Genomic DNA, 21968 nt, shown 5'->3' on the forward strand with positions numbered 1-21968 from the left:
TAGTGTTTTGCATTGCTATATTCTTTCCACATAGGACTGCAAGACAACTTCACTGTGTTGCAGACGGCCCCTTTTCACACCTAAACAGTCTTTTGACACTCTCTACAGGGATCTCATCCCTGAACAAGAGAGGGGGCAGATTGGAGATGCCAAAGTACGTGTTAGTTTGGGACAATGTCAGTTTCCATCGCTCCAACATCATCAGGCAATGGTTTGCGGCCCACAACAGGATGCTGGTGAAGTTCCTCTCACCCTACTCAACCACGTTGAGGAATTTTTCTCAGCATGAAGATTAAAAGTATATGATCGCCAGCCGCATACACAGATGACCCTTCTGGCTGCCATGGATGTAACGTGTGATGACATCACAGCTGATGCCTGCAGAGGCTGGATTAGACACTCTGAAAGATGATTTTCACGCTGGATCGCAAGAGAAGATATTTGTTGTGATGTGGATGAGAATCCGTTGCCCAAAAGACAGGAACGTCAGGAGGTGTAGGAAGACTGCACTGTAATTCCACTGCACTGCATGTACAGTTTTCCCTAAGGAGATTGTCTTATGTTCAGATTTCTACATTTGTTTGTGCTATGCAGTGCTGTCTTTTCCTGTCTGCATCACAATGACACTGTCTGTCAATAAATTATTGTACAAACAGTAAAAGCGTTAACGTGAATCATGTGCCGTCTCTTGCAATCAAACAATCAAAACCAGAAATGCACTTACTGTTTTGCAAATGACAAGGATGATTCGAGAAATGCTCCACTCATCACTCTCAGGTCACTCCACTGCACACGTCTGATCACTTCTTTGTCACCCCCGACCTCACCGCTCCAGACAACGCAGATGTCTTACCGCTGGTCACTTTCCGGCGCTACCTACGGTCCCTCCCTCCTGCTTTTCCTCTGCTGTCTTGTCTGCACTCCCCCCCTCTGAGGAGCTCTCTCTTTTGAATACCAACAGTGCCACAGACACTCTGTGTTCCACGCTTACATCCTGCTTGGACAACATATGCCCTCTTACATCTGGACCAGCCCGTGCATCCCTGTCTGCCCCCTGGTTATCGGATGTACCACATGAGCATCGCACCAGCCTCCGGTCAACTGAGAGAAAATGGCACAAGTCAAAAGACCATACTGACCTCTCTCTCTCTACTTTCTCCGTTGACGTCACCTCTGCAAAAACTGATTATAACCACTCGAAGATCAGCAACTCTCCTGACTCTCGCACACTCTTAAAAACCTTCTCTGCTCTCCTCTGTCCGCCTGCTCCCACACCTTCATCGGAGTTAACGGCTGATGATTTTGCATCGTTCTTCGTAAAGAAAACTACCGCCATCAACAGCCAATTTTCTACACCACCATCACCCGCCTTTTCTCCTATGTCTGAAGATGATGTTTCCAAGGTCATTGGTTCCAACCACCCTACCACCTGCCCACTGGATCCCATCCCCACCCATCTCCTCCATGCCATCTCTCCAGCAGTTGTGCCTGGTCTGACCCGCATCATCAACTCTTTGCTCACCACTGGGACATTTCCCACTGCTTTCAAAGAGGCCTGCATCACACCGCTACTGAAGAGACTCACTCTCAACCTTACACTGCTAGAACACTACAGGCCGGTGTAGTGTGTGAAAATGCATATCTTCCGTCAAAATGTAGATGACTGATTTGAACCTCTTATTATTTTCTGTCTTCTTAAAAAATTATTTTTTTACTTACCTCACTATTCTTAGCTTTGTATACTGTGCTAGGCTTTAATGGACTGGATTTAATTAACTTATGCATTTTGTTGCCTATATTGTTAAAATTGCTTCCAATGTTTCCTAGTCTGTAAGTCGCTTTGGATAAAAACGTCTGCTAAATGACTAAATGTAAATTTTATGAAATGTGTAATGTCATGTGTACTGTGTAATGTGTAGTGTGTGGCCTTGAAATTTTAGCATGTCTACGTAATCATGAATAAATGCTTCTTGAGACACACAGTGTTGCTTCTTTGCATGCATCAAATGAATTGTTTCTGGCTATATGCATCCATGCATTAGTTTGAGGGGGTGGAAATGGGACACTTGGGTGAAACAAAACTGCCCCAAAAGTACCCCCCCCCACTTTAAATACAGTTTTTTCTAAGTCAATTTGGTACATTTCTCAGATCCGATTTGAAATTCTCGAAACTTCTTGTTCATTCCTTACATCCTTGTGTCACGTGTGCACATCAAACAAGCATTTTCTCATTTCTTTGAACAAGTTGCAAATGCTTTGGTACATCCATGCAAATGATTATGACAAAATTCTGTGCAGATTCCTACATTATCAATTGCTTATGTCATGTTGATCAAAATGCATTATAATGGGTCTCTGTAGAATAGTATAATCCCCACGACATTTAAGCACTAGCTTTACAATATACAGTAAGTATACTTTAAGTAAACAGTGGCATTTTATTTTACTCAATTTAGTGTTTTGCATTGCTATATTCTTTCCACATAGGACTGCAAGACAACTTCACTGTGTTGCAGACGGCCCCTTTTCACACCTAAACAGTCTTTTGACACTCTCTACAGGGATCTCATCCCTGAACAAGAGAGGGGGCAGATTGGAGATGACCTGCCAAAGTACGTGTTAGTTTGGGACAATGTCAGTTTCCATCGCTCCAACATCATCAGGCAATGGTTTGCGGCCCACAACAGGATGCTGGTGGAGTTCCTCTCACCCTACTCAACCACGTTGAGGAATTTTTCTCAGCATGAAGATTAAAAGTATATGATGGCCAGCCGCATACACAGATGACCCTTCTGGCTGCCATGGATGTAACGTGTGATGACATCACAGCTGATGCCTGCAGAGGCTGGATTAGACACTCTGAAAGATGATTTTCACGCTGTATCGCAAGAGAAGATATTTGTTGTGATGTGGATGAGAATCCGTTGCCCAAAATACAGGAACGTCAGGAGGTGTAGGAAGACTGCACTGTAATTCCACTGCACTGCATGTACAGTTTTCCCTAAGGAGATTGTCTTATGTTCAGATTTCTACATTTGTTTGTGCTATGCAGTGCTGTCTTTTCCTGTCTGCATCACAATGACACTGTCTGTCAATAAATTATTGTACAAACAGTAAAAGCGTTAACGTGAATCATGTGCCGTCTCTTGCAATCAAACAATCAAAACCAGAAATGCACTTACTGTTTTGCAAATGACAAGGATGATTCGAGAAATGCTCCACTCATCACTCTCAGGTCACTCCGCTGCACACGTCTGATCACTTCTTTGTCACCCCCGACCTCACCGCTCCAGACAACGCAGATGTCTTACCGCTGGTCACTTTCCGGCGCTACCTACGGTCCCTCCCTCCTGCTTTTCCTCTGCTGTCTTGTCTGCACTCCCCCCTCTGAGGAGCTCTCTCTTTTGAATACCAACAGTGCCACAGACACTCTGTGTTCCACGCTTACATCCTGCTTGGACAACATATGCCCTCTTACATCTGGACCAGCCCGTGCATCCCTGTCTGCCCCCTGGTTATCGGATGTACCACGTGAGCATCGCACCAGCCTCCGGTCAGCTGAGAGAAAATGGCACAAGTCAAAAGACCATACTGACCTCTCTCTCTCTACTTTCTCCGTTGACGTCACCTCTGCAAAAACTGATTATAACCACTCGAAGATCAGCAACTCTCCTGACTCTCGCACACTCTTAAAAACCTTCTCTGCTCTCCTCTGTCCGCCTGCTCCCACACCTTCATCGGAGTTAACGGCTGATGATTTTGCATCGTTCTTCGTAAAGAAAACTACCGCCATCAACAGCCAATTTTCTACGCCACCATCACCCGCCTTTTCTCCTATGTCTGAAGATGATGTTTCCAAGGTCATTGGTTCCAACCACCCTACCACCTGCCCACTGGATCCCATCCCCACCCATCTCCTCCATGCCATCTCTCCAGCAGTTGTGCATGGTCTGACCCGCATCATCAACTCTTTGCTCACCACTGGGACATTTCCCACTGCTTTCAAAGAGGCCTGCATCACACCGCTACTGAAGAAACTCACTCTCAACCTTACACTGCTAGAACACTACAGGCCGGTGTAGTGTGTGAAAATGCATATCTTCCGTCAAAATGTAGATGACTGATTTTAACCTCTTATTATTTTCTGTCTTCTTAAAAAATTATTTTTTTACTTACCTCACTATTCTTAGCTTTGTATACTGTGCTAGGCTTTAATGGACTGGATTTAATTAACTTATGCATTTTGTTGCCTATATTGTTATAATTTCATTCCAATGTTTCCTCGTCTGTAAGTCGCTTTGGATAAAAACGTCTGCTAAATGACTAAATGTAAATTTTATGAAATGTATAATGTCATGTGTAATGTGTAATGTGTAGTGTGTGGCCTTGAAATTTTAGCATGTCTACGTAATCATGAATAAATGCTTCTTGAGACACACAGTGTTGCTTCTTTGCATGCATCAAATGAATTGTTTCTGGCTATATGCATCCATGCATTAGTTTGAGAGGGGTGGAAATGGGACACTTGGGTGAAACAAAACTGCCCCAAAAGTACCCCCCCCCACTTTAAACACAGTTTTTTTTAAGTCAATTTGGTACATTTCTCTGATCCGATTTGAAATTCTCAAAACTTCTTGTTCAATCCTTACATCCTTGTGTCACGTGTGCACATCAAACAAGCATTTTCTCATTTCTTTGAACAAGTTGCAAATGCTTTGGTACATCCATGCAAATGATTATGACAAAATTCTGTGCAGATTCCTACATTATCAATTGCTTATGTCATGTTGATCAAAATGCATTATAATGGGTCTCTGTAGAATAGTATAATCCCCACGACATTTAAGCACTAGTTTTACAATATACAGTAAGTATACTTTAAGTAAACAGTGGCATTTTATTTTACTCAATTTAGTGTTTTGCATTGCTATATTCTTTCCACATAGGACTGCAAGACAACTTCACTGTGTTGCAGACGGCCCCTTTTCACACCTAAACAGTCTTTTGACACTCTCTACAGGGATCTCATCCCTGAACAAGAGAGGGGGCAGATTGGAGATGACCTGCCAAAGTACGTGTTAGTTTGGGACAATGTCAGTTTCCATCGCTCCAACATCATCAGGCAATGGTTTGCGGCCCACAACAGGATACTGGTGGAGTTCCTCTCACCCTACTCAACCACGTTGAGGAATTTTTCTCAGCATGAAGATTAAAAGTATATGATCGCCAGCCGCATACACAGATGACCCTTCTGGCTGCCATGGATGTAAAGTGTGATGACATCACAGCTGATGCCTGCAGAGGCTGGATTTGACACTCTGAAAGATGATTTTCACGCTGTATCGCAAGAGAAGATATTTGTTGTGATGTGGATGAGAATCCGTTGCCCAAAAGACAGGAACGTCAGGAGGTGTAGGAAGACTGCACTGTAATTCCACTGCACTGCATGTACAGTTTTCCCAAGGAGATTGTCTTATGTTCAGATTTCTACATTTGTTTGTGCTATGCAGTGCTGTCTTTTCCTGTCTGCATCACAATGACACTGTCTGTCAATAAATTATTGTACAAACAGTAAAAGCGTTAACGTGAATCATGTGCCGTCTCTTGCAATCAAACACTCAAAACCAGAAATGCACTTACTGTTTTGCAAATGACAAGGATGATTCGAGAAATGCTCCACTCATCAATCTCAGGTCACTCCGCTGCACACGTCTGATCACTTCTTTGTCACCCCCGACCTCACCGCTCCAGACAACGCAGATGTCTTACCGCTGGTCACTTTCCGGCGCTACCTACGGTCCCTCCCTCCTGCTTTTCCTCTGCTGTCTTGTCTGCACTCCCCCCTCTGAGGAGCTCTCTCTTTTGAATACCAACAGTGCCACAGACACTCTGTGTTCCACGCTTACATCCTGCTTGGACAACATATGCCCTCTTACATCTGGACCAGCCCGTGCATCCCTGTCTGCCCCCTGGTTATCGGATGTACCACGTGAGCATCGCACCAGCCTCCGGTCAGCTGAGAGAAAATGGCACAAGTCAAAAGACCATACTGACCTCTCTCTCTCTACTTTCTCCGTTGACGTCACCTCTGCAAAAACTGATTATAACCACTCGAAGATCAGCAACTCTCTTGACTCTCGCACACTCTTAAAAACCTTCTCTGCTCTCCTCTGTCCGCCTGCTCCCACACCTTCATCGGAGTTAACGGCTGATGATTTTGCATCGTTCTTCGTAAAGAAAACTACCGCCATCAACAGCCAATTTTCTACTCCACCATCACCCGCCTTTTCTCCTATGTCTGAAGATGATGTTTCCAAGGTCATTGGTTCCAACCACCCTACCACCTGCCCACTGGATCCCATCCCCACCCATCTCCTCCATGCCATCTCTCCAGCAGTTGTGCATGGTCTGACCCGCATCATCAACTCTTTGCTCACCACTGGGACATTTCCCACTGCTTTCAAAGAGGCCTGCATCACACCGCTACTGAAGAAACTCACTCTCAACCTTACACTGCTAGAACACTAGAGGCCGGTGTAGTGTGTGAAAATGCATATCTTCCGTCAAAATGTAGATGACTGATTTTAACCTCTTACTATTTTCTGTCTTCTTAAAAAATTTTTTTTTACTTACCTCACTATTCTTAGCTTTGTATACTGTGCTAGGCTTTAATGGACTGGATTTAATTAACTTATGCATTTTGTTGCCTATATTGTTATAATTGCTTCCAATGTTTCCTCGTCTGTAAGTCGCTTTGGATAAAAACGTCTGCTAAATGACTAAATGTAAATTTTATGAAATGTGTAATGTCATGTGTAATGTGTAGTGTGTGGCCTTGAAATTTTTGCATGTCTACGTAATCATGAATAAATGCTTCTTGAGACACACAGTGTTGCTTCTTTGCATGCATCAAATGAATTGTTTCTGGCTATATGCATCCATGCATTAGTTTGAGAGGGGTGGAAATGGGACACTTGGGTGAAACAAAACTGCCCCAAAAGTACCCCCCCCACTTTAAATACAGTTTTTTCTAAGTCAATTTGGTACATTTCTCTGATCCGATTTGAAATTCTCAAAACTTCTTGTTCAATCCTTACATCCTTGTGTCACGTGTGCACATCAAACAAGCATTTTCTCATTTCTTTGAACAAGTTGCAAATGCTTTGGTACATCCATGCAAATGATTATGACAAAATTCTGTGCAGATTCCTACATTATCAATTGCTTATGTCATGTTGATCAAAATGCATTATAATGGGTCTCTGTAGAATAGTATAATCCCCACGACATTTAAGCACTAGTTTTACACTATACAGTAAGTATACTTTAAGTAAACAGTGGCATTTTATTTTACTAAATTTAGTGTTTTGCATTGCTATATTCTTTCCACATAGGACTGCAAGACAACTTCACTGTGTTGCAGACGGCCCCTTTTCACACCTAAACAGTCTTTTGACACTCTCTACAGGGATCTCATCCCTGAACAAGAGAGGGGGCAGATTGGAGATGACCTGCCAAAGTACGTGTTAGTTTGGGACAATGTCAGTTTCCATCGCTCCAACATCATCAGGCAATGGTTTGCAGCCCACAACAGGATGCTGGTGGAGTTCCTCTCACCCTACTCAACCACGTTGAGGAATTTTTCTCAGCATGAAGATTAAAAGTATATGATCGCCAGCCGCATACACAAATGACCCTTCTGGCTGCCATGGATGTAACGTGTGATGACATCACAGCTGATGCCTGCAGAGGCTGGATTAGACACTCTGAAAGATGATTTTCACGCTGTATCGCAAGAGAAGATATTTGTTGTGATGTGGATGAGAATCCGTTGCCCAAAAGACAGGAACGTCAGGAGGTGTAGGAAGACTGCACTGTAATTCCACTGCACTGCATGTACAGTTTTCCCTAAGGAGATTGTCTTATGTTCAGATTTCTACATTTGTTTGTGCTATGCAGTGCTGTCTTTTCCTGTCTGCATCACAATGACACTGTCTGTCAATAAATTATTGTACAAACAGTAAAAGCGTTAACGTGAATCATGTGCCGTCTCTTGCAATCAAACACTCAAAACCAGAAATGCACTTACTGTTTTGCAAATGACAAGGATGATTCGAGAAATGCTCGACTCATCACTCTCAGGTCACTCCGCTGCACACGTCTGATCACTTCTTTGTCACCCCCGACCTCACCGCTCCAGACAACGCAGATGTCTTACCGCTGGTCACTTTCCGGCGCTACCTACGGTCCCTCCCTCCTGCTTTTCCTCTGCTGTCTTGTCTGCACTCCCCCCTCTGAGGAGCTCTCTCTTTTGAATACCAACAGTGCCACAGACACTCTGTGTTCCACGCTTACATCCTGCTTGGACAACATATGCCCTCTTACATCTGGACCAGCCCGTGCATCCCTGTCTGCCCCCTGGTTATCGGATGTACCACGTGAGCATCGCACCAGCCTCCGGTCAGCTGAGAGAAAATGGCACAAGTCAAAAGACCATACTGACCTCTCTCTCTCTACTTTCTCCGTTGACGTCACCTCTGCAAAAACTGATTATAACCACTCGAAGATCAGCAACTCTCCTGACTCTCGCACACTCTTAAAAACCTTCTCTGCTCTCCTCTGTCCGCCTGCTCCCACACCTTCATCGGAGTTAACGGCTGATGATTTTGCATCGTTCTTCGTAAAGAAAACTACCGCCATCAACAGCCAATTTTCTACGCAACCATCACCCGCCTTTTCTCCTATGTCTGAAGATGATGTTTCCAAGGTCATTGGTTCAAACCACCCTACCACCTGCCCACTGGATCCCATCCCCACCCATCTCCTCCATGCCATCTCTCCAGCAGTTGTGCCTGGTCTGACCCGCATCATAAACTATTTGCTCACCACTGGGACATTTCCCACTGCTTTCAAAGAGGCCTGCATCACACCGCTACTGAAGAAACTCACTCTCAACCTTATACTGCTAGAACACTACAGGCCGGTGTAGTGTGTGAAAATGCATATCTTCCGTCAAAATGTAGATGACTGATTTTAACCTCTTATTATTTTCTGTCTTCTTAAAAAAATATTTTTTTACTTACCTCACTATCCTTAGCTTTGTATACTGTGCTAGGCTTTAATGGACTGGATTTAATTAACTTATGCCTTTTGTTGCCTATATTGCTTCCAATGTTTCCTCGTCTGTAAGTCGCTTTGGATAAAAACGTCTGCTAAATGACTAAATGTAAATTTTATGAAATGTGTAATGTCATGTGTAATGTGTAATGTGTAGTGTGTGGCCTTGAAATTTTAGCATGTCTACGTAATCATGAATAAATGCTTCTTGAGACACACAGTGTTGCTTCTTTGCATGCATCAAATGAATTGTTTCTGGCTATATGCATCCATGCATTAGTTTGAGAGGGGTGGAAATGGGACACTTGGGTGAAACAAAACTGCCCCAAAAGTACCCCCCCACTTTAAATACATTTTTTTCTAAGTCAATTTGGTACATTTCTCAGATCCGATTTGAAATTCTCAAAACTTCTTGTTCAATCCTTAAATCCTTGTGTCACGTGTGCACATCAAACAAGCATTTTCTCATTTCTTTGAACAAGTTGCAAATGCTTTGGTACATCCATGCAAATGATAATGACAAAATTCTGTGCAGATTCCTACATTATCAATTGCTTATGTCATGTTGATCAAAATGCATTATAATGGGTCTCTGTAGAATAGTATAATCCCCACGACATTTAAGCACTAGTTTTACAATATACAGTAAGTATACTTTAAGTAAACAGTGGCATTTTATTTTACTCAATTTAGTGTTTTGCATTGCTATATTCTTTCCACATAGGACTGCAAGACAACTTCACTGTGTTGCAGACGGCCCCTTTTCACACCTGAACAGTCTTTTGACACTCTCTACAGGGATCTCATCCCTGAACAAGAGAGGGGGCAGATTGGAGATGACCTGCCAAAGTACGTGTTAGTTTGGGACAATGTCAGTTTCCATCGCTCCAACATCATCAGGCAATGGTTTGCAGCCCACAACAGGATGCTGGTGGAGTTCCTCTCACCCTACTCAACCACGTTGAGGAATTTTTCTCAGCATGAAGATTAAAAGTATATGATCGCCAGCCGCATACACAAATGACCCTTCTGGCTGCCATGGATGTAACGTGTGATGACATCACAGCTGATGCCTGCAGAGGCTGGATTAGACACTCTGAAAGATGATTTTCACGCTGTATCGCAAGAGAAGATATTTGTTGTGATGTGGATGAGAATCCGTTGCCCAAAAGACAGGAACGTCAGGAGGTGTAGGAAGACTGCACTGTAATTCCACTGCACTGCATGTACAGTTTTCCCAAGGAGATTGTCTTATGTTCAGATTTCTACATTTGTTTGTGCTATGCAGTGCTGTCTTTTCCTGTCTGCATCACAATGACACTGTCTGTCAATAAATTATTGTACAAACAGTAAAAGCGTTAACGTGAATCATGTGCCGTCTCTTGCAATCAAACACTCAAAACCAGAAATGCACTTACTGTTTTGCAAATGACAAGGATGATTCGAGAAATGCTCCACTCATCACTCTCAGGTCACTCCGCTGCACACGTCTGATCACTTCTTTGTCACCCCCGACCTCACCGCTCCAGACAACGCAGATGTCTTACCGCTGGTCACTTTCCGGCGCTACCTACGGTCCCTCCCTCCTGCTTTTCCTCTGCTGTCTTGTCTGCACTCCCCCCTCTGAGGAGCTCTCTCTTTTGAATACCAACAGTGCCACAGACACTCTGTGTTCCACGCTTACATCCTGCTTGGACAACATATGCCCTCTTACATCTGGACCAGCCCGTGCATCCCTGTCTGCCCCCTGGTTATCGGATGTACCACGTGAGCATCGCACCAGCCTCCGGTCAGCTGAGAGAAAATGGCACAAGTCAAAAGACCATACTGACCTCTCTCTCTCTACTTTCTCCGTTGACGTCACCTCTGCAAAAACTGATTATAACCACTCGAAGATCAGCAACTCTCCTGACTCTCGCACACTCTTAAAAACCTTCTCTGCTCTCCTCTGTCCGCCTGCTCCCACACCTTCATCGGAGTTAACGGCTGATGATTTTGCATCGTTCTTCGTAAAGAAAACTACCGCCATCAACAGCCAATTTTCTACGCAACCATCACCCGCCTTTTCTCCTATGTCTGAAGATGATGTTTCCAAGGTCATTGGTTCCAACCACCCTACCACCTGCCCACTGGATCCCATCCCCACCCATCTCCTCCATGCCATCTCTCCAGCAGTTGTGCCTGGTCTGACCCGCATCATAAACTATTTGCTCACCACTGGGACATTTCCCACTGCTTTCAAAGAGGCCTGCATCACACCGCTACTGAAGAAACTCACTCTCAACCTTATACTGCTAGAACACTACAGGCCGGTGTAGTGTGGGAAAATGCATATCTTCCGCCAAAATGTAGATGACCGATTTTAACCTCTTATTATTTTCTGTCTTCTTAAAAAAATATTTTTTTACTTACCTCACTATCCTTAGCTTTGTATACTGTGCTAGGCTTTAATGGACTGGATTTAATTAACTTATGCCTTTTGTTGCCTATATTGTTATAATTGCTTCCAATGTTTCCTCGTCTGTAAGTCGCTTTGGATAAAAACGTCTGCTAAATGACTAAATGTAAATTTTATGAAATGTGTAATGTCATGTGTAATGTGTAATGTGTAGTGTGTGGCCTTGAAATTTTAGCATGTCTACGTAATCATGAATAAATGCTTCTTGAGACACACAGTGTTGCTTCTTTGCATGCATCAAATGAATTGTTTCTGGCTATATGCATCCATGCATTAGTTTGAGAGGGGTGGAAATGGGACACTTGGGTGAAACAAAACTGCCCCAAAAGTACCCCCCCACTTTAAATACAGTTTTTTCTAAGTCAATTTGGTACATTTCTCAGATCCGATTTGAAATTCTCAAAACTTCTTGTTCAATCCTTACATCCTTGTGTCACGTGTGCATATCAAACAAGCATTTTCTCATTTCTTTGAACAAGTTGCAAATGCTTTGGTACATCCATGCAAATGATTATGACAAAATTCTGTGCAGATTCCTGCATTATCAATTGCTTATGTCATGTTGATCAAAATGCATTGTAATGGGTCTCTGTGGAATAGTATAATCCCCACGACATTTAAGCACTAGTTTTACAATATACAGTAAGTATACTTTAAGTAAACGGTGGCATTTTATTATACTCAATTTAGTGTTTTGCATTGCTATATTCTTTCCACATAGGACTGCAAGACAACTTCACTGTGTTGCAGACGGCCCCTTTTCACACCTAAACAGTCTTTTGACACTCTCTACAGGGATCTCATCCCTGAACAAGAGAGGGGGCAGATTGGAGATGACCTGCCAAAGTACGTGTTAGTTTGGGACAATGTCAGTTTCCATCGCTCCAACATCATCAGGCAATGGTTTGCGGCCCACAACAGGATGCTGGTGGAGTTCCTCTCACCCTACTCAACCACATTGAGTAATTTTTCTCAGCATGAAGATTAAAAGTATATGATCGCCAGCCGCATACACAGATGACCCTTCTGGCTGCCATGGATGTAAAGTGTGATGACATCACAGCTGATGCCTGCAGAGGCTGGATTAGACAATCTGAAAGATGATTTTCACGCTGTTTCGCAAGAGAAGATATTTGTTGTGATGTGGATGAGAATCCGTTGCCCAAAAGACAGGAACGTCAGGAGGTGTAGGAAGACTGCACTGTAATTCCACTGCACTGCATGTACAGTTTTCCCTAAGGATATTGTCTTATGTTCAGATTTCTACATTTGTTTGTGCTATGCAGTGCTGTCTTTTCCTGTCTGCATCACAATGACACTGTCTGTCAATAAATTATTGTACAAACAGTAAATGCGTTAACGTGAATCATGTGCCGTCTCTTGCAATCAAACAATCAAAACCAGAAATGCACTTACTGTTTTGCAAATGACAAGGATGATTCGAGAAATGCTCCACTCATCACTCTCAGGTCACTCCGCTGCACACGTCTGATCACTTCTTTGTCACCCCCGACCTCACCGCTCCAGACAACGCAGATGTCTTACCGCTGGTCACTTTCCGGCGCTACCTACGGTCCCTCCCTCCTGCTTTTCCTCTGCTGTCTTGTCTGCACTCCCCCCCTCTGAGGAGCTCTCTCTTTTGAATACCAACAGTGCCGCAGACACTCTGTGTTCCACGCTTACATCCTGCTTGGACAACATATGCCCTCTTACATCTGGACCAGCCCGTGCATCCCTGTCTGCCCCCTGGTTATCGGATGTACCACGTGAGCATCGCACCAGCCTCCGGTCAGCTGAGAGAAAATGGCACAAGTCAAAAGACCATACTGACCTCTCTCTCTCTACTTTCTCCGTTGACGTCACCTCTGCAAAAACTGATTATAACCACTCGAAGATCAGCAACTCTCCTGACTCTCGCACACTCTTAAAATCCTTCTCTGCTCTCCTCTGTCTGCCTGCTCCCACACCTTCATCGGAGTTAACGGCTGATGATTTTGCATCGTTCTTCGTAAACAAAACTACCGCCATCAACAGCCAATTTTCTACGCCACCATCACCCGCCTTTTCTCCTATGTCTGAAGATGATGTTTCCAAGGTCATTGGTTCCAACCACCCTACCACCTGGCCACTGGATCCCATCCCCACCCATCTCCTCCATGCCATCTCTCCAGCAGTTGTGCCTGGTCTGACCCGCATCATCAACTCTTTGCTCACCACTGGGACATTTCCCACTGCTTTCAAAGAGGCCTGCATCACACCGCTACTGAAGTAACTCACTCTCAACCTTACACTGCTAGAACACAACAGGCCGGTGTAGTGTGTGAAAATGCATATCTTCCGTCAAAATGTAGATGACTGATTTTAACCTCTTATTATTTTCTGTCTTCTTAAAAAATTATTTTTTTACTTACCTCACTATTCTTAGCTTTGTATACTGTGCTAGGCTTTAATGGACTGGATTTAATTAACTTATGCATTTTGTTGCCAATATTGTTATAATTGCTTCCAATGTTTCCTCGTCTGTAAGTCGCTTTGGATAAAAACGTCTGCTAAATGACTAAATGTAAATTTTATGAAATGTGTAATGTCATGTGTAATGTGTAGTGTGTGGCCTTGAAATTTTAGCATGTCTACGTAATCATGAATAAATGCTTCTTGAGACACACAGTGTTGCTTCTTTGCATGCATCAAATGAATTGTTTCTGGCTATATGCATCCATGCATTAGTTTGAGAGGGGTGGAAATGGGACACTTGGGTGAAACAAAACTGCCCCAAAAGTACCCCCCCACTTTAAATACAGTTTTTTCTAAGTCAATTTGGTACATTTCTCAGATCCGATTTGAAATTCTCAAAACTTCTTGTTCAATCCTTACATCCTTGTGTCACGTGTGCACATCAAACAAGCATTTTCTCATTTCTTTGAACAAGTTGCAAATGCTTTGGTACATCCATGCAAATGATTATGACAAAATTCTGTGCAGATTCCTACATTATCAATTGCTTATGTCATGTTGATCAAAATGCATTGTAATGGGTCTCTGTGGAATAGTATAATCCCCACGACATTTAAGCACTAGTTTTACAATATACAGTAAGTATACTTTAAGTAAACGGTGGCATTTTATTATACTCAATTTAGTGTTTTGCATTGCTATATTCTTTCCACATAGGACTGCAAGACAACTTCACTGTGTTGCAGACGGCCCCTTTTCACACCTAAACAGTCTTTTGACACTCTCTACAGGGATCTCATCCCTGAACAAGAGAGGGGGCAGATTGGAGATGACCTGCCAAAGTACGTGTTAGTTTGGGACAATGTCAGTTTCCATCGCTCCAACATCATCATCAACCACGTTGAGGAATTTGTCTCAGCATGAAGATTAAAAGTATATGATCGCCAGCCGCATACATAGATGACCCTTCTGGCTGCCATGGATGTAACGTGTGATGACATCACAGCTGATGCCTGCAGAGGCTGGATTAGACACTCTGAAAGATGATTTTCACGCTGTATCGCAAGAGAAGATATTTGTTGTGATGTGGATGAGAATCCGTTGCCCAAAAGACAGGAACGTCAGGAGGTGTAGGAAGGCTGCACTGTAATTCCACTGCACTGCATGTACAGTGTTCCCTAAGGAGATTGTCTTATATTCAGATTTCTACATTTGTTTGTGCTATGCAGTGCTGTCTTTTCCTGTCTGCATCACAATGACACTGTCTGTCAATAAATTATTGTAAAAACAGTAAAAGCGTAAACGTGACTCATGTGCCGTCTCTTGCAATCAAACAATCAAAACCAGAAATGCACTTACTGTTTTGCAAATGACAAGGATGATTCGAGAAATGCTCCACTCATCACTCTCAGTTCACTCCGCTGCACACGTCTGATCACTTATTTGTCACCCCCGACCTCACCGCTCCAGACAACGCAGATGTCTTACCGCTGGTCACTTTCCTGCGCTACCTACGGTCCCTCCCTCCTGCTTTTCCTCTGCTGTCTTGTCTGCACTCCCCCCCCTCTGAGGAGCTCTCTCTTTTGAATACCAACAGTGCCACAGACACTCTGTGTTCCACGCTTACATCCTGCTTGGACAACATATGCCCTCTTCCATCTGGACCAGCCCGTGCATCCCTGTCTGCCCCCTGGTTATCGGATGTACCACGTGAGCATCGCACCAGCCTCCGGTCAGCTGAGAGAAAATGGCACAAGTCAAAAGACCATACTGACCTCTCTCTCTCTACCAGTCTCTTCTCTATACTTTCTCCGTTGACGTCACCTCTGCAAAAACTGATTATAACCACTCGAAGATCAGCAACTCTCCTGACTCTCTCACACACTTAAAAACCTTCTCTGCTCTCCTCTGTCCGCCTGCTCCCACACCTTCATCGGAGTTAACGGCTGATAATTTTGCATCGTTCTTCGTAAAGAAAACTACCGCCATCAACAGCCAATTTTCTACGCCACCATCACCCGCCTTTTCTCCTATGTCTGAAGATGATGTTTCCAAGGTCATTGGTTCCAACCACCCTACCACCTGCCCACTGGATCCCATCCCCACCCATCTCCTCCATGCCATCTCTCCAGCAGTTGTGCCTGGTCTGACCCGCATCATCAACTCTTTGCTCACCACTGGGACATTTCCCACTGCTTTCAAAGAGGCCTGCATCACACCGCTACTGAAGAAACTCACTCTCAACCTTACACTGCTAGAACACTACAGGCCGGTGTAGTGTGTGAAAATGCATATCTTCCGTCAAAATGTAGATGACTGATTTTAACCTCTTATTATTTTCTGTCTTCTTAAAAAATTATTTTTTTACTTACCTCACTATTCTTAGCTTTGTATACTGTGCTAGGCTTTAATGGACTGGATTTAATTAACTTATGCATTTTGTTGCCTATATTGTTATAATTGCTTCCAATGTTTCCTCGTCTGTAAGTCGCTTTGGATAAAAACGTCTGCTAAATGACTAAATGTAAATTTTATGAAATGTGTAATGTGTAGTGTGTGGCCTTAAAATTTTAGCATGTCTACGTAATCATGAATAAATGCTTCTTGAGACACACAGTGTTGCTTCTTTGCATGCATCAAATTAATTGTTTCTGGCTATATGCATCCATGCATTAGTTTGAGAGGGGTGGAAATGGGACACTTGGGTGAAACAAAACTCCCCCAAAAGTACCCCCCCCCCACTTTAAATACAGTTTTTTCTAAGTCAATTTGGTACATTTCTCAGATCCGATTTGAAATTCTCGAAACTTCTTGTTCATTCCTTACATCCTTGTGTCACGTGTGCACATCAAACAAGCATTTTCTCATTTCTTTGAACAAGTTGCAAATGCTTTGGTACATCCATGCAAATGATTATGACAAAATTCTGTGCAGATTCCTACATTATCAATTGTTTATGTCATGTTGATCAAAATGCATTATAATGGGTCTCTGTAGAATAGTATAATCCCACGACATGTAAGCACTAGTTTTACAATATACAGTAAGTATACTTTAAGTAAACAGTGGCATTTTATTTTACTCAATTTAGTGTTTTGCATTGCTATATTCTTTCCACATAGGACTGCAAGACAACTTCACTGTGTTGCAGACGGCCCCTTTTCACACCTAAACAGTCTTTTGAGACTCTCTACAGGGATCTCATCCCTGAACAAGAGAGGGGGCAGATTGGAGATGACCTGCCAAAGTACGTGTTAGTTTGGGACAATGTCAGTTTCCATCGCTCCAACATCATCAGGCAATGGTTTGCGGCCCACAACAGGATGCTGGTGGAGTTCCTCTCACCCTACTCAACCACGTTGAGGAATTTTTCTCAGCATGAAGATTAAAAGTATATGATCGCCAGCCGCATACACAGATGACCCTTCTGGCTGCCATGGATGTAACGTGTGATGACATCACAGCTGATGCCTGCAGAGGCTGGATTAGACACTCTGAAAGATGATTTTCACGCTGTATCGCAAGAGAAGATATTTGTTGTGATGTGGATGAGAATCCGTTGCCCAAAAGACAGGAACGTCAGGAGGTGTAGGAAGACTGCACTGTAATTCCACTGCACTGCATGTACAGTTTTCCCTAAGGAGATTGTCTTATGTTCAGATTTCTACATTTGTTTGTGCTATGCAGTGCTGTCTTTTCCTGTCTGCATCACAATGACACTGTCTGTCAATAAATTATTGTACAAACAGTAAAAGCGTTAACGTGAATCATGTGCCGTCTCTTGTAATCAAACAATCAAAACCAGAAATGCACTTACTGTTTTGCAAATGACAAGGATGATTAGAGAAATGCTCCACTCATCACTCTCAGGTCACTCCGCTGCACACGTCTGATCACTTCTTTGTCACCCCCGACCTCACCGCTCCAGACAACGCAGATGTCTTACCGCTGGTCACTTTCCGGCGCTACCTACGGTCCCTCCCTCCTGCTTTTCCTCTGCTGTCTTGTCTGCACTCCCCCCCTCTGAGGAGCTCTCTCTTTTGAATACCAACAGTGCCACAGACACTCTGTGTTCCACGCTTACATCCTGCTTGGACAACATATGCCCTCTTACATCTGGACCAGCCCGTGCATCCCTGTCTGCCCCCTGGTTATCGGATGTACCACGTGAGCATCGCACCAGCCTCCGGTCAGCTGAGAGAAAATGGCACAAGTCAAAAGACCATACTGACCTCGCTCTCTCTACTTTCTCCGTTGACGTCACCTCTGCAAAAACTGATTGTAACCACTCGAAGATCAGCAACTCTCCTGACTCTCGCACACTCTTAAAAACCTTCTCTGCTCTCCTCTGTCCGCCTGCTCCCACACCTTCATTGGAGTTAACGGCTGATGATTTTGCATCGTTCTTCGTAAAGAAAACTACCGCCATCAACAGCCAATTTTCTACGCCACCATCACCCGCCTTTTCTCCTATGTCTGAAGATGATGTTTCCAAGGTCATTGGTTCCAACCACCCTACCACCTGCCCACTGGATCCCATCCCCACCCATCTCCTCCATGCCATCTCTCCAGCAGTTGTGCCTGGTCTGACCCGCATCATCAACTCTTTGCTCACCACTGGGACATTTCCCACTGCTTTCAAAGAGGCCTGCATCACACCGCTACTGAAGAAACTCACTCCCAACCTTACACTGCTAGAACACTACAGGCCGGTGTAGTGTGTGAAAATGCATATCTTCCGTCAAAATGTAGATGACTGATTTTAACCTCTTATTATTTTCTGTCTTCTTAAAAAAATATTTTTTTACTTACCTCACTATTCTTAGCTTTGTATACTGTGCTAGGCTTTAATGGACTGGATTTAATTAACTTATGCATTTTGTTGCCTATATTGTTATAATTGCTTCCAATGTTTCCTCGTCTGTAAGTCGCTTTGGATAAAAACGTCTGCTAAATGACTAAATGTAAATTTTATGAAATGTGTAATGTCATGTGTAATGTGTAATGTGTAGTGTGTGGCCTTGAAATTTTAGCATGTCTACGTAATCATGAATAAATGCTTCTTGAGACACACAGTGTTGCTTCTTTGCATGCTATAGAACATTCTAAATGTGTTCTTGCGTGTTCAAAATTGGAGGGAGGCCAGTCAAAGTAAATCTTGAAGTTTATTGATCAGAAGATTCAAAAAATACAACAGCCGTTGGGTTGCCTTAGACAAAGTGTCTTTACAGAAAACAACCCCGGAAAACAGTTCCGCATCATATTTATAGTTATTTCACGCCGTCTATCTTCTCTGTGGACCGGTGACGTGTTGCCTGGTATTAGTCCAATCAGCTCTTAGTCCATTATTCTCTGAGTTTCTGCAAAACATCAAATGACAACCCACACACCCCAATTCTACCCAGCAACAACATAGTTTAAAAGGTCAGACAATGGAATATGTGTGTGTGTACATTTTCTCCTTTTTTGGCGTTCCAGTTGCATGCACACATCCTGAGACCTCAGCTGTCTCCTGCTACTTCCCCTTTTGACACCCACGCCCCACTTCCTCTTTCTAGTACACAATATCAAACCTTAACTTTTCATGGTTAACTTCCAACACATTAAATGAGGTTAAGGGTTATCGTACGCAAGTAATAGAATAATAAAACACTTCTAAAAGTAATAATGCATATAGAATAATACTGCATATGAAGCATATGAATGAATAAAAGTGATAATGCATATGAAATAATACTGCATAGGAAGCATATGAATGAATAAAAGTAATAATGCATATGAAGCATATTAAATGTAATAGCACTTCTAAAACACATTAAAATCCCCACAGTCCCTCTCTTGACCTTTTAAAAAAAAAAGGTCACACATAATTGCATTCATCGTTGTCATCACCCTCATCGTCGTCTATTAATTGGTCGCCAGACAGCAATGGCATACTGTAAGGGGGACACTGGTCAGTTGTAGTTGCCTTTTTTTTTTTTGCCTTGTAGCATTTTTACTAGTTTGTAATTTTTCAACACCAAAAATTATGCCTACTATGATGATGGTGATGACAAGGAGTATTCCCGCACACTTCCCATTTTCCCACAGCCTCATCTCGTTACCCTCTCTTGGACTTTAAAGGAACAATAAAACACTCTTGAATATTGAAATGGTTAAACACACAGTATACTTAATGAAAATATGCGATTAAGAAAATATATGTATAGTTAAAATCACACAAAATGTACTTGACTGTAAGGAATAAGTGGTCATGCGTTAATGAATATGAGAATATAAAAATCACAACAGCAATAATGAATGTAAAAATGATTAAAAATATAAAAATGAGAATATGAAAAATCACCACAGCAATAATGAGTATGAAAAATAATTGCATAAAATGATTGAATATGAAAAATGATTGTATAAAAGATTAAAATATTCGTACCTCTTGATTATAATGAGTATATAGTTATCCATATCTGTACTCCTTCGAACACCTGTTTCAGTATGTTCTGGACTTTTTGAAAATCTAGTTTGTCCAATCCACACCCCAGCCGGGGTACGAACACACTCTTCACCTTATGTTCGACAAACCAATTTCTCATCTGTGTTAAGCTTTTTGTGAGATCGTCATAGGTTGGTTTGTCCGTGCATTTTGCTTTAGTGACTAAGTGGAAAATAGTTCTACCGTCTTCCTCGTGAGTTACTGCACAATCACCTGTTCTTTTGTTTTGCTTGTTTTACCTGTTTTTAAATGTCACTGCAATACCTGCTCCGTATGCACAATCCTCACTCACACAATGTGCTAGAGGTTCACCCTGTGGGCTTGAAAAAATTTCACCTTTTTTACACAGAATTTGTAATGGCCCTGTGGTTGGTTCTGCTTCGCTGTTACCCTCCCTCTCTTGGACCTGAATCCTCAGGTCCACCGCAGTTTCAGCCAACGACCTGTTTGGTGGATCACAATTAACACAAGATGACAAATGATACCAGGTGTCGCCTTTCCCCAATAGGCGAACACAATGTGACGTCCTTGCTGTGACTTTCAGGGGTTCAGTCCAGCGTGGCTCATTCCACTTCCTGCGAAACTTCTTTAGGCGAACCCACTCTGACGGGGCCGGAATGGGCCCTTCGGCAATGTCAACTGGAGCCTGCTGGGAGAAATGTTTAATCATAGCAGTCAGTTTGTCATAATAAACACAGTGTGAAATTGGTACACAGGCTTCTGGCTTCAGCGGCGTCGATGGTCCTGGAAATGAGCGACCTGTAAGCAATTCAAAAGGTGTAAAGCCAGTGATTCTGTTGACAGACGAACGTACAGACATTAAAGCCAACGGAAGAGCTGCGAGCCATGTCAATTTGGTCTGTGCACAGATTTTAGCCAATTTAAGTTTCAGTGTTAAGTTCATGCGTTCCACCTTCCCTTGCGATTCTGGATGATAAACGGCCCCAAATGCATGCGTTAGGCCCAGTGCCTTTTCCACAACTTGTAGGTGCTCATTTTTAAAGTGCCATCCGTTATCTGCCATCAGTTGTGCGCGTGCCATATCGCTTTCTTCATTCTCGTCGTCATACTGTGCTGCTGCTCTGTTAATTGGGAGTGGTGAGAGGGCACTGAGGTCATATCCACCCGTCCTTTTTGGCTGGCCCCCTACTGGATGCTCAGCATCCCACTCTCTATCTCTGGGTGGGGTGTGTTGGCTACTAGTGGGCTGGTGGTGGCTTCTTGTTCTATGCGCCACAGGTGTGGCCGTCATAGTCCCTTTAATGACTATGTTACATTCATTTGATGGTGACTCAATGTTGCTATTTTTACACGATCCCTTTTCCTCTCTATCCTCATCTTCTTCATCATTGTGTTGAGATGCTTCCTGTCTGTTCGTTACTTGTTCTACCTGTGTAGTCAATTTCTTAATTTGGTTCTGCAAATCCTCAAGCTCGGGTATGTCTGCCT

The sequence above is a fragment of the Barbatula barbatula genome, assembly GCF_947034865.1.
Source record: "Barbatula barbatula genome assembly, chromosome: 11".
NCBI classification, from domain to species: domain Eukaryota; kingdom Metazoa; phylum Chordata; class Actinopteri; order Cypriniformes; family Nemacheilidae; genus Barbatula; species Barbatula barbatula.